Below are 12,418 nucleotides of genomic sequence, written 5' to 3'. Positions count from 1 at the left end.
TGGTTTCATCAGCTTTTAGTTCATTGTTTTATTGTTGTTGAACATCACCAAATCCTCCTGTTGTCAGATGTGAAACATTTTGGCCAAAGTGTCTGCTGTAAAATGAAGGCTCTTGCTTTTCACAGTAGTGTTCCTTTGGCTGTCAGGGATGGTAACTGCATGTGCTTAGGCATCACTTACTGTCCCAGCTTTGTGTGTTGATACATAAGCGGATAGCTTATTTCTCTTTTCCATGCCTGCGGCTGGGTAGCTGTTTTTCCTCCTATATCCCGGGTACTGGTCGTCCGTCAGTCACACAAGCTGTTAATTCACTCTCTGTATCTGCCTTGTCTTTAGCTTGGTTCATTGCCCAGTCACATTCGCTTGCAGCCTGTCAGCTGTCTCCTGCCTTCACCAGCTCTGTGGTGAGAGTTGCTTGGAGCTGTGCTTTGGAAAGCCTAGGTGAATAGATGTTCCCTGACTCCAGAGATCTGGAGTGAGCCGAGGACGGGGTTCTCTCTTGCAGGGGACCAGGGAAGGACCTGTTTTGCTTGCTCAGGACTCTCGTTTGCTAATACAACTGTGTAGTGAAAGCAAAAGAACCAAGTGTAAGTGGAAAAACACCTTAGTCATTGAGGGCTGTCTGGGCCGCTCAATGGCTACTGTGGTATGTGGATGGTTTCCCTCGTCACGGTGCATCCTGGCACAGTTTGCCTGGGTGGTTTTATAGTTTGTAGGCCTGCTATATGTGTGACAGCACCTGAAAGAGTTGCCAGGTTCAGGGTTCTCCCCTGTCCCCACCCAAATTCTGAAGCGGCTTCACCAGGGGCCTCGATGCCTGCAAATTACCACCAGAAGGTAGGAATATGCAGAGCCTTGGAAACGCTTTTACCTATGCAGTGCGAGTCACCTTAAGGCTTTGTTTATCTCTGGGTGTCTCAGCTGTCCCCAAAGGAAAAGCGGAGCTCAGGACAGGAAACGCAGAGCACCCAGAAGGATGACTTCAAAGTGTAGCGCTATTTCTGCCTCCTGTTGCGCGTCCTCCATACTGTCCCATGGGGGGGGGGATGTGATGTGCAGGTGCTCTGAGTAGGGAGGACACATGTGTGCCACCACTCCCTAGGAAGCCAATGGGTATGGAGGAGCAGAGCTCTGGGATCAATTATGCTGGTAAAACTCCAGAGGCCAGGAGTGAACCAGAAGCTTTGTGGCTTAGGAAGACTTGCTGAAAAAAGACCTGATGTTCCCGAGTGGAACCCTGTGGCCCCAGGGGAGGTGACCCCAGCTGTCTGGTTGGGCAGCCAGAACACCAGGCCTCGGGAGCCAGGACACACCTTCCTCCGTTCCAGCTGACTCACTCGAGTGGCAAATTCTTTTCTCCCTCACCGGCCTCTCATCTTCAAAGGGAATTCATTAAGCCCTACCATGCCATCAGCACTTGGCCAGGTGTTGGATTGGCCCATTAGGTGGACATGGGCCGCAGCCCCAGGGAGGGTGCCAAATGAGCTGGAGAAGGGGCAGCTGAGACCTATTGACATCCCGAGGTTGTCCTGTGGCTCTTTCTATAAACCCCCAGCTGTCTTGAACTATTTGTATGGCGCTTTCCGTGCACACTGTGTTCTTCCATCCCCCTGGCTATAGCTCGCTCTGCCCCCTTTGCCTGGAATGCTCTTCCATTGTCTGCCTTCTGGACTTACAAGCTCACCCCGGGGTGGAGCCTTCCCTGGTAACCTCGGGCAGAATTCCCACTCTGAATTCTCCATATTCCACAGTGCCTCTGCCTATCTCACATAGCATGTACCCTCTGTGCTGGGGTCAGGTTTGGGCTGCTGTGTGCCCTGAATGTCGGTTCTACTTATTGTTCTGTTTGCCCAGCCAGAATTTGGTAGACACTCAGCGAATGGGAGTGGGATGAAGAGAAACAGCCCGTGGTTTGATCGGACTCTACCGTGAGGTATAACTAGAAGCAGGCCCTATCTTTCTGAGTCTGAGTTTCCTTTTCTGCAGAACGAGTGGGGTGGGGCCAAATGAGGGAAAAAAAAAAAAGGTCTTTGGACGGTTTTCTGGCCCTGCTCCTATGACTCTTGTCCTCTCTTGGAGAACAGAGTTCATCAATCTTTAGATGCCAAGATGACCTTTGACTAAAAACCCAGGGTTTCTCTCCCACCTCTGTCTGTCACCTTTCAAAAATGTGTATATTAGCAGTTTTCAAATGTCTGACTAAAGTTGCAAGAGGCGTGTAGAAGTGATTGATTACAGAAAGTATGTACATTTTCTCTTCCCTGGGAAATAAGATTGGGGAACCAATTGGTTGCTTGGAAGGAGCTTCTAACTCTATTTTCTGATGAATTTGTCAACCTGGATGTTTGTGGGAAGGAACCATCCTAGAGCTATGCTGTCACCGGGAGTGTCTCTTTTCTTGTCCCTGTGCAGGACACGATGCACAGACCTCTCAGTGTGCCTGACCCATGAGACTTGCGTGTTTTCTCTGATACCACTTTGCCCTTGAGTGACAGGTATCCGAAGGTGCTGAGGACACCTGACTGTGATCTTAGACCTTCACGTTTGTCTGTGAAGTGAGACTGGAGAGGGCCATTACCGACCCTGTGAGGTCTCAGAGAGCTCCAGTGAGTTCACATCTGGTCCCGTGACTTAGAAGAGTCTAACTTCAGGGGGGCTTCACTGACTCCCTACAAACTTACTTATAGATGGCTGTTCTTTTTGTGTGTTTGTTTGTTTTGTGTTTTTCGAGACAGGGTTTCTCTGTGTATCACTGGCTGTCCTGGAATTCACTTTTGTAGACCAAGCTGGCCTCAAACTCACAGAGATCCACCTGCCTCTTCCTCCTGAGTGCTGGGATTAAAGGCGTGCGCCGCCACCCAGTTTATAGATGGCTGTTTTTTTTTTTTTTTTTTTTTTTTTTTTTTTTTTTTTTTTGGTCTTTTCGAGACAGGGTTTCTCTGTGTAGCTTTGCGCCTTTCCTGGGACTCACTTGGTAGTCCAGGCTGGCCTCGAACTCACAGAGATCCACCTGGCTCTGCCTCCCGAGGGCTGTTTTATTGACTGGCTGCTTTCAGTCTTCTTGTCTGGTTCAACCCAAAGCAGATGGATTTTATTAGAAGGAAAATAAAAAGGGACTCCCACCCCAGGACTGCCTTTGTGGGGGCAAGCTGCTGCATACATTAGTGAGGGAGGAATTGAGCTTAGTTAAACCCGGCCTTGGGTGGCTGCTGTTATTAGCACCTCACCATGCCAGTAAGCAAATTGTTGAAGCCTGAAGTAGGGCTTCCTTCTGAGAGGCCGCGAAGATTCTGAGTGCTGGGCACCATTGGGGTACACCACAGCAGGCCCCCTTTGACTCTGCAAGAGGAAGCACAGATGTTTTAGCGGCCCTCCCTGGGATTCGTTTCCGGCTCTGTGAAATGGGGTAGCAAAGCCTCCCCCAGATTGCCTCGGAAATCACTTGTGAGGGTCAGGCGTTATGATGGTGATGGCGGTGCGCTCTGGAGTCACAGAGGGCGAGGATCACTTCACTCTTGCTTCCTTCCCTACTTTGGATCTCAGGGAAGGCTCTGAACCTCCTAAATGGGGCCCAAGGGATACCTTGGGAGACCCTGTAAAGGGTGACCGACTGCAGTCCCTGGCCTGTGGAGATGATGCAGACAGGACGCCATTTCTCAATTATGAAAGTCACCATTGTGATTTGTTAGTGCCCACCCCCCTGGCCGCCCCACCAGCCTAAGGGTATTCCTGAGTAACCCCAGAAGACTTTACCCAAGCTTTCTGCAGGCTGCTCTCCTCACAGCGCCGCCTCATCCTGAGAACGACGTGCTGCTCCTGGGGTTGAAAGTGGAAGGCAGGCCAGGCTTGAGCCCTTCTGCTCTGGGCTGCTTTCCCATCCTTTCTAGTTGTCTGGGAAGACTGGTAAACTTCAGACTCGATTTCCCAAGTCATCTCAAACTGAACATATTCCAAAGTGCACTTGTTACCTTCCCTCTAAAATAGGTCCAGCACCCTGTGCTGTCTTAGTTAAAACACACACACAGACACACACACACACACACACACACACACACACACACACACACAGACACAGACACACAAACACACACACACACACAGACACACACACACACACAGACACACACACACACACACACACACACACACACACACAAACACACACACACACACACAGAGGCTGCCCTTGGACCACCTCCTGCCCACTCCCAGTCTGTCCGGAGACTTGGCTTCTTCATCGCCAGCCATCCACTGCTTTCTGCCCGTCACCACTGCTGTGGCTCAGAACCCTGTCATCGCTCACCCAAACGCTTTCGCAATGCCTTCCCAGCTTGCCTTCTTGTTTCAACCTGGCGCCACACTGCCTCTCTAGAAACTCTGGTCTTTAAAAAAAAAAAAAAAGCAAACCTCATCTTTCTGAGACTCTTCCAAAGGCTGCCCATTGCTTTCAAAGAGAACTCGACACTCAGGGCTGGGAATGGGAGCAGGACCACCTGCTTCATTCCAGCCTCATCTGCTGCTGCATGCCTTACAAATTCTCCGTTCCAGTAACGCAGGCCCCCGGGCCCTCAGTGCACGTGACCGCTCCCCGGTCCCTGTTTGGCACGTGGGATGAGCATGCTTTGCACAGACTATTCCTTTTGCTTGGAAGTTGCTCTTCTCCTGCCAAGCTGAGTTCTCCTGTTCGAGGAGAGACTGTGTCTCTTTGCAATGACCCCCTGTTAAGTTCTTCCTCGGAGTGCCACAGAGCCTGTGTATGTATATCTCAGGCTCATCACAGGCTGCTGTGACTGTTAGCTTAGTTTCAATCTCCAAGACCATGAAATCCTTAAAATGAAATCACACGTCCGACGTCTCCAGCTCTCTATACATCTGCCTAAAGTCGCTGGGGTGTGTTAAGTACATGCTGATGATGCAGGTGGATACAGAGACTGAACAGTTTTTGTTTGTTTTTGACAGGGTCTCTCTGTATAGCTCTGGCTGCCCTAGAATGGTGTTATGTTGACGAGGCCAGCCTCGAACTCACAGAGATTCCCCCTACTTTTGTCTCCAGAGTGCTGGGATTAAAGGCGTGTGCCACCATACCCGGCTGATGTCGAAGGGTTGTTGATGTGATGCTTGGTGGGATAGGTACACGATACATGGCATCGATCGACAGAACTTTCTTCCAAGGTGCCTGGAGGAATGAGTGGATGAGCGTTGTGTTTCAGGTAAACGTGTCTGAAATCCTCTCTCGGTTGACCTTTGGCCAAAGCGAGGCAGTAGGGAGTAGTTTGGCTCTTTACCGAGGTCAGGTATGCCTCCCTGGGGCGTGGCTGTGCATCTTGACCATCCTTTGTGTGTGGCTGGGTGGACAGAGGTATCGATTGCTAGTAATGAAGAAGCCTAGCCCGGCAGTGTGTTATGAGGGTTCCCACTGCACAGGCAGGGTTTCCCCAGAAGCGTTGTATTCTATTGAGTGCTTGGGCCAATCAATAGAGGCTCCTGCCTTTATTCCGCTCCATCAGGTTTCATATCATGCAGATTTTTTTCTTTTTTTGGTTCAGTACTGCTTGCTTGTAAGTGAATTAATGCGGCCACTTATTTAAAATGCAGATTCCCAGGTCCCTGTAATGCACTGAGGCTTCAAAGCTGGCTGGGGCCATGCCCTGCTCTTGGTGGTTATGATAAAGTTGTATCTGTCAGAGCTTGGGCTGAATATTGCTTTTAACCTCCACGGATCACTGGTGGTGTGAAGGCTTGTGGGCAAAGGCAGTTTCCAATGTCCCTTGGCCCTGGGTGATACCGCTCTTCTACTGCCCTCAGGGGTTGTCCTGCATGTCTCACAGCCCTGCTTGAGCACAACTGTACTTAGCAGAGGACAATACTACAGGGGCCCTCGCTCTAGAAATAGGACTTGAATTGTTAGGCAGGGCCTGGTGGCCACGGCACAGATTCATGCTTAATATCAGTCATGAAGTCAAGTAGTCCTACTCATCAATGTTCAAAGCAAATAAAAGCAAGGGTTCAGAGCACCTCCAGTCTTGCTGTCCTTAAAACCCCTGCCCTTGAGCTGATGTCTTTGGTCTCTGGGTTGCAGCACCGTGAGGGAGGCAAAGGCAGAGCCGATCCCATTTTACAGATAGAAGAATCTAGGTCTCAGAAAGCAGGCAACTTGTACAAGGTCTCACAGAAGAGATGGCTGATAATCGGTTCCAGAGTTTTCTGGCTCCTCTCTCCTGCATTGTCTCATTTTACCTTCTTTGTCCAACTCTTCAGTCATTGGATTTGAAACCCAAGGGTCATTCCCCAGCCCCTACCCCTGACAATCGTCAGGACTGTAGTTTAGGGATCAACAATTTTGACAAAGACACAATTAAGATTCTCTACAACAATGGCCAGTACCAATGTAAATAAAAACAAGAATTCCCATCTGAAATATATATATATGTGCACACACACACACAAACACACACACACACACACACACACATACACACACACACACACACACATATATATATAATTTATTTTTATTTTATGTTCATTGGTGTTTTGCCTGCATACATGTCTATGTGAGGGTGTTGGATCCCCTGGAACGGAAATTACACACAGGTGTGGGCCACCATCTGGGTGCTGGAACTTGAACCTGGGTCCTCCAGAAGAACAGCAAGCACTCTCAACCTGAGCCATATCTCCAGCCCCCACCCTCCATTTAAAGTGTTAGAGGAGCTACACATTCTAGTGGCTGTCTGTAATTTGAGTGCCACGAGTCTAACAGGCTTGCAAAGTACGTTGCATTAACCAGTCTTTCAGAAGTTTCCATTGGGGAGCAGAGCTTGAACCGGCGTGTGCCTGCCTGCGTGGGCCAGCTGTGGGCATTTTCTCCTCACCTCATGTTATTGATGGCTTACTGATACCGTGAAGTCAATAGGCCACGGTGCAAGTACTTACTCAACAGAACTCAGCCAATCTTATATTTCAGGGTTTTGTCACCACCGCAGAACCGGTTGTTAAACATTTACCAGCCACCCAAGCTTGCAGCTAACTGTGACTGGCACCAACTGGACTGGCACTCACATGTTCTCTGTCATCTGCACAGGCTCATCTTCAGGGCTGGTTTTGACTCTAACCACAAGTCATACCTGAGTGCCATTCCTTAAATGGGAGATTCTTTCCAGCTTGCAGAATCGCGCTGATGGGTTTCCACTAATAATAGTCCTCTGCATCTGTGCAGCACGCAAAGTGTTTTTACATCCCTCCTCACTTCTGAGCTTCCTGTGATCCGTGGAGCAGGTGCCTTCTCTACTTGGTAGAAAGGACGGACTAGGGGTCTGACAGGGGATGTGACCAGTCCCACAGTTAGAGGCCTCGCAAGGGGCAGGCACATGGGACTCGACCGAGCTTCAGCTGCCTTGCTCTGTGTGCCCACTTCTCTTGCCAGCTGCTTTCTTCACCTCGGACACTTGACATGCCTGGAGGTTAGGCTACTACTGACATGCCCAACAGCAATCTGGCCTTAACTCTGGTCTGGGACCTTGACGAGAACAGATAGACTCTAGCTTGGGGGTCTAAGCATATGCTGCCCATTTCACTGATCTGCTGCAAACAAAGGGGTCCACTTTTGCTCCTCCTTTGTGCTTGGTCCTCTCTGTGATCCCACCAGCCACTGCTATGGGGGCCCTGTGTTTCCGGGTCCTTGCTCTCAGCAGGAATTAGACGCCTCTCAAATGACCCAGCATAAATGCTCCGTTTCCCCTCTTACACAACCCCCAGCCTCGCCACTGCCCAGGAGTGTATTGATTGGAAAGCATTTCACAACACATTTTTCAAAACATGCCGAAGGTCGAGATTGAATGACTCACAGGCAGTCACATTTCTTTCTGCCTTAGTCCCACTGGATTTTACTGGTTAGGTTGGCTAATGGAAGTCCCTAAAGAAACTGTGGCGAATGTTAACTCTGTCTAGTCCAGGTCAGCTGGATTATAGTAGGTGGCTTCACAAAATAATTCCCAAACACGTCTGTGGCGATGGAGCTGCGGCTTCTCATTGGTTTTGGGGTGCCAAGTCTCTACAGCCATAAGAGAAGGAAGGGGAGAGTTCCTGAGCTCATTTGGCCAGATGCATCAGAGAACAGAGAAAGTCGGGTGAGCAAGTCAGCTAATATCTGGGGCTTTTCTGCCGCTCTTGTGGTCTATGATTCTACAGTAGTCTGCAGAACTGGAGAGTATGACCCTAATTCAGGCCTGCAGAGCTGGCCGCCAGAGGCCAAAGGAGGCTGGCCTGCAGAGTAAAGAATGCCTTGGAGCATAGTAGTAATGGATAGTTCCGGGTCAGCGGAGTCAGCAGTAAGGGATCCGGGTTGACACATGGCCTCACCTCCACCACTTGAGTGTTCTGACAAGTGGCTCGGCCTGTCAGCGTCTTGATTTTCCACCACCTGGGAAAGGAAGGTCTTGCTGGTGCTTTATTTCACAGGGTTGCTTCGGAGAAGGAGCGATGGAACCCGTGCAAACATCCGGGATACTCGGAAGTGGCCTACTCGGTGGTTCCTTGTGGACTAATAGAAAGCGTTACCTTTCCATTCTTTACATGCGAGCCTTTGGGACCTTTTTTTTCCCCCCTAAAAAGTAATTCGCCATAAAAATTAAAGCTTCCAAGTGAAGCTTCAGTTTAACTAGAGCAGTCTTGGGGTTGGAAACGTTCTTGGTGACCCTCCTCTTCCCCCCAGGGTTTTACACTCGAAGTATCTTGAGGGTCCTTTCAGTCTAACTTAACACAGTCACAGAAGCAGTACCACAGAGCTAAGGAACACTGCAGTCTGCAGGCGTTTCCCTCCAGCCTAGCTTTCTCCAGTCATCCTTCCCGGCAGGTGTCCTGCAGCCCTTCCAGCCCTGGGCTCCCCCTCCTGACTGGAGGGTGGCCAGCAGAAAAGCAGCAGATTCCATCCTGTAAAGGATATCCCCAGTGAGGAATGGCCACAAAGTCTTTCTGTCCCACTGGGACTGTCACACATGCCACGCCAGTCTGTCCCTTTATCAGGCAATGCGGGCGCTCTTGGCAACCACAGCTCCTACCCCTTGAGTTTAGAAACGAACAACCTGAAGCTCAGAGTAGTGGAGTGGCTTTCCTGGGGACTATGCAGCCCATATACGGTAGAGACAGGATTCGAACCCTGGACTTCTCATTGTCCCATTGTACCCAGACACTAAGAGAATCCAGAGAACCCAGAAGAAGAAATAAGAAAAAAAAATAGATCTTTGTGGCATGTGTTGGACATCTGGTTTGCGAGGAGAGTTTATATTAAGTAGCAGTGGAGCCTCCAAAGCTATGGTAGCTAGCTTGAATGAACTTATGTAATCAACATTTATCAGGAACATGTGTCATCAAATACCTGCCAGAGCTGAGTGTTGGCACCAAATCTGCTCTCATTGTCAAAGGAAAGAAGGGGGAGAGGAACTTGGCTGAACAAAGTTGGCAGACGTTTTTACTAGAAAATTCAGAGATATTTTCTTGAGGAATAGAAGTATACTTTCAACATCTCAAAACTGATTTCAACATGATTGGGTGACTCTAGTTGTCAGAGAATTAAAAAAAAAAAACACACAGATGAATTGGAGCCTAAGGTCACCAGGCTCCTATCCTTCCTGTCTGCCTTGGTCACAGAAGCCTGGAAATGGCCGGTAGAGAGGTTGCCCTGAGCAACATCCCAGATTGCTGATTTCCTAGACAAAAACACCCCAAAGTGCTTTTTGCTCTCATTGGAATCTCTTCTCACTGGTAGAACACAAGCAGGTCAGAAAGACATGGGACATCGTCCCGCGAAATGGAGTGCATGTCAATGGAGAATCTAGCTTGCATTCATTGAACCTGAAATGTCCGTCACAGGATCGCAGTTTGTATACTTGGTCCCCAGCTTGTGCTCCCATTTTGAAGTCTGTGGAGCCCTGGGGAGGTGGAGTCTGACTGGTGGATGTTGGTCATTAGGGGTTGGCCCTTTTTGGTTATAACTAACCTTGGCTCAGTGATGCTGTCTCCGCCTCCCGTCGGAAGCCATGCAATCAAGCTCGCTGCTACAGTGTTCCTGCTGCTGTGAGCTCCGCTGCGCCCTCCTCTCTCTGGTGAACTAAAAACCCCCTGAAACCGTGAGCACAAACAAATTCTCCCTACTTTAACTTGTTTCTGTTGACATTCTGATCATGATGAGAAAAGGCAGCGAGCACAGAACACTGGTACCAAGGAGGAAGGTTGTAACTGTAGCCAAACCTAAGTCTGTGGTTATCGGCTCATGACGACTTGCTTTAAAGTTTACAATGAAAAGCTTATGAAGCCAGGGAACACGGAGCATGGAGAGATACCCTGTAGAGACGCCCCGAACAGTCAGTCTATGGATCTGTTAAAGTGAAGCCCAAGTTACACTGGGGACTTCAAGAAGTTAGGGATGCCAGCACCATTGGACATCTGCCAAGGAAAGCTACACCCTAAGAGAGAGCCCCTGTCTACCGCCGATAGAATGCAAACGTGCTGGAGTTCATACCGCCATGTCCCAGATCGCATCCCTAGAAAGATCAGGTTTAATGTGTGTCCTGCTGGGCTTCAGTCTTGGTTCAGTCTGGTCATCTCTGGTGTGCTCCCCTCCGTCGCTTTTGGAGTGGGAATGCTTATGCCACTGTGTCTTAGAAATGTGTAACTTAAAAGATTTTTTTTGGAGGGACTCGCAGTTAAGAGTTTATGATAAATCTCAGAAAAGACGTTGAACTTTTGAACAATCTTGAGACTACCAAGACTTTGGGGGCTCTGAAAGTTACTTTGAATGCAGTTTTCATTATGAGATGGCATGATCCTTTAGGAGCAAGGGGAAGAATTCAGATTCAAATTATGGTTTGAATCTGAAATGTCCTCCTGCCTTAGGCTTAGGTTTTGAATGTTTGGTTCCCAGCTTCTGAGGTGGAGCATCTTGGTCCGAAGTTGGTGACTAAGGGTGGGCTCCTGAAGGTTATACCTGGCCCTGGTTCTGCTTGGACTCTCTGCTTCTTTTATGTGTCAAGTAAGTGCCATATACTCCCATCACCATGAACTCCAATAGGCTTTTCCCACTGGTGAACAGCAGCCGTTTGAAAGTGTGAGCCCAGACAAACCTCTCCTCCCTTGTTTCTGTAGGTGGGAATACATTATGCACTGGAGGTTGAACTTACGATCCTCCGGTCTCAACTTCTTGAGAGATGGGAACCAGGTGAACACTGCACCCCACTAGACTGATTCTCATTGATTCCCCAAGGGTGTGTAAAACCCTCCAAACTCCTTTTTACAATTCTTGATTATGTCCTTATCTTTTTTTTTTAAAGATGCATGCCTGCCTTCTTGAGTACTTCTCACCATCTCATTGAAAATTCTCTTTTGTTGAATAAAATACTTAGAAATATCTTCAATTCTGTCTTCGTTCATCACGACCTAAAGACAGGAGACTTGAATCCTGGATCTTATGGGGGAAAAAAAAAGAAAATGAAAGAGAAAAGGCTGAAAGAAGAGGAAAGAGAGGAAAAGGATTATGCGATCCATATTTACTTTAATGGGATTTTTTTTTTCTCCTTTTGCTAAAGATCCAGGTCCCGTGTACTCTGGGAAAAGGGTGCTTCCATCCTTTTCTTTTCTTCTGGTCAGTTGGATCTCTTTCCAGGGATTTGGTGTCAGAAATCAAACCCCGTGAGTGGGAAGTTTGACAAGATTGAGAGCAGTGTTGTCACATAGCAGGGCAGAAGGGTAAGGTTAGGTCACATGTAAAGGTTAGCTATGCCGAGGATGTGGGCAAAGGAGCCTTTGAAGATTGTTGGTGGCAATGTACGGTAGTCCATCCATTATGGAAGTGAGCATGGAGGTTCCTGCGAAGAACTAAGAACAGAAGTATTCTGTATGATCAAGCCATACCACGCCTCATTACACACCTGAGAGAATCCAAATCGGCATACCTCACAGGCCCCTGTCTATCCAGGTTTATTATTACACTATTTATAATAGCCAAGTTATGGAATCACCCTAGACACCTACCAACAGATGAATGAATAAAGTAAATACAGTATATTTACACAATAAAATATTATTCAGCTGTAAAGAAGAACAAAATTATGCCATTGCAGGAAGATGGACCAAACTAAATATCATCATGTTAAGTGAAATAAACCAGTCATAAGGACAATTATTATGTGTTTCTTCTTACATGTGGACTCTAGATATTTGATAACAACATGAAAATAGAAGAGAGACAATTTGGAAAGAGAAATCAACAGGAGGCTACATTCTACACTTAAATGAAAAATGGGTTTGTACAGTCAGTATTTACTAATAAAAAATAAGAAGTAAGCTCAGTGCTGGAGTGCTTGCCTAGCATGGACAGGGGATTCAAGCCCCAGCATAGCAAATACAACTTTGAAAGGCAGTGAAT

At 48.2% G+C, this 12,418-nt stretch overlaps 1 long non-coding RNA gene across 1 annotated transcript; it reads left to right on the top strand.

Annotated features, from left to right (window-relative positions):
* The first annotated feature begins 7,884 nt into the window (after window positions 1–7,884).
* On the top strand, window positions 7,885–11,403 carry LOC121821562 (uncharacterized). The gene is made up of 4 exons (XR_006062328.2): window positions 7,885–8,126; window positions 10,919–11,026; window positions 11,140–11,212; window positions 11,325–11,403. It is a non-coding gene; the product is annotated as an uncharacterized LOC121821562 (long non-coding RNA).
* The last annotated feature ends 1,015 nt before the right edge of the window (window positions 11,404–12,418 follow it).

The sequence above is a fragment of the Peromyscus maniculatus genome, chromosome 12 (genome assembly GCF_049852395.1).
Source record: "Peromyscus maniculatus bairdii isolate BWxNUB_F1_BW_parent chromosome 12, HU_Pman_BW_mat_3.1, whole genome shotgun sequence".
NCBI classification, from domain to species: domain Eukaryota; kingdom Metazoa; phylum Chordata; class Mammalia; order Rodentia; family Cricetidae; genus Peromyscus; species Peromyscus maniculatus.
The sequence above is the reverse complement of the archived record's forward strand: the minus strand, read 5'-3'. Positions and strand labels throughout refer to the sequence as shown.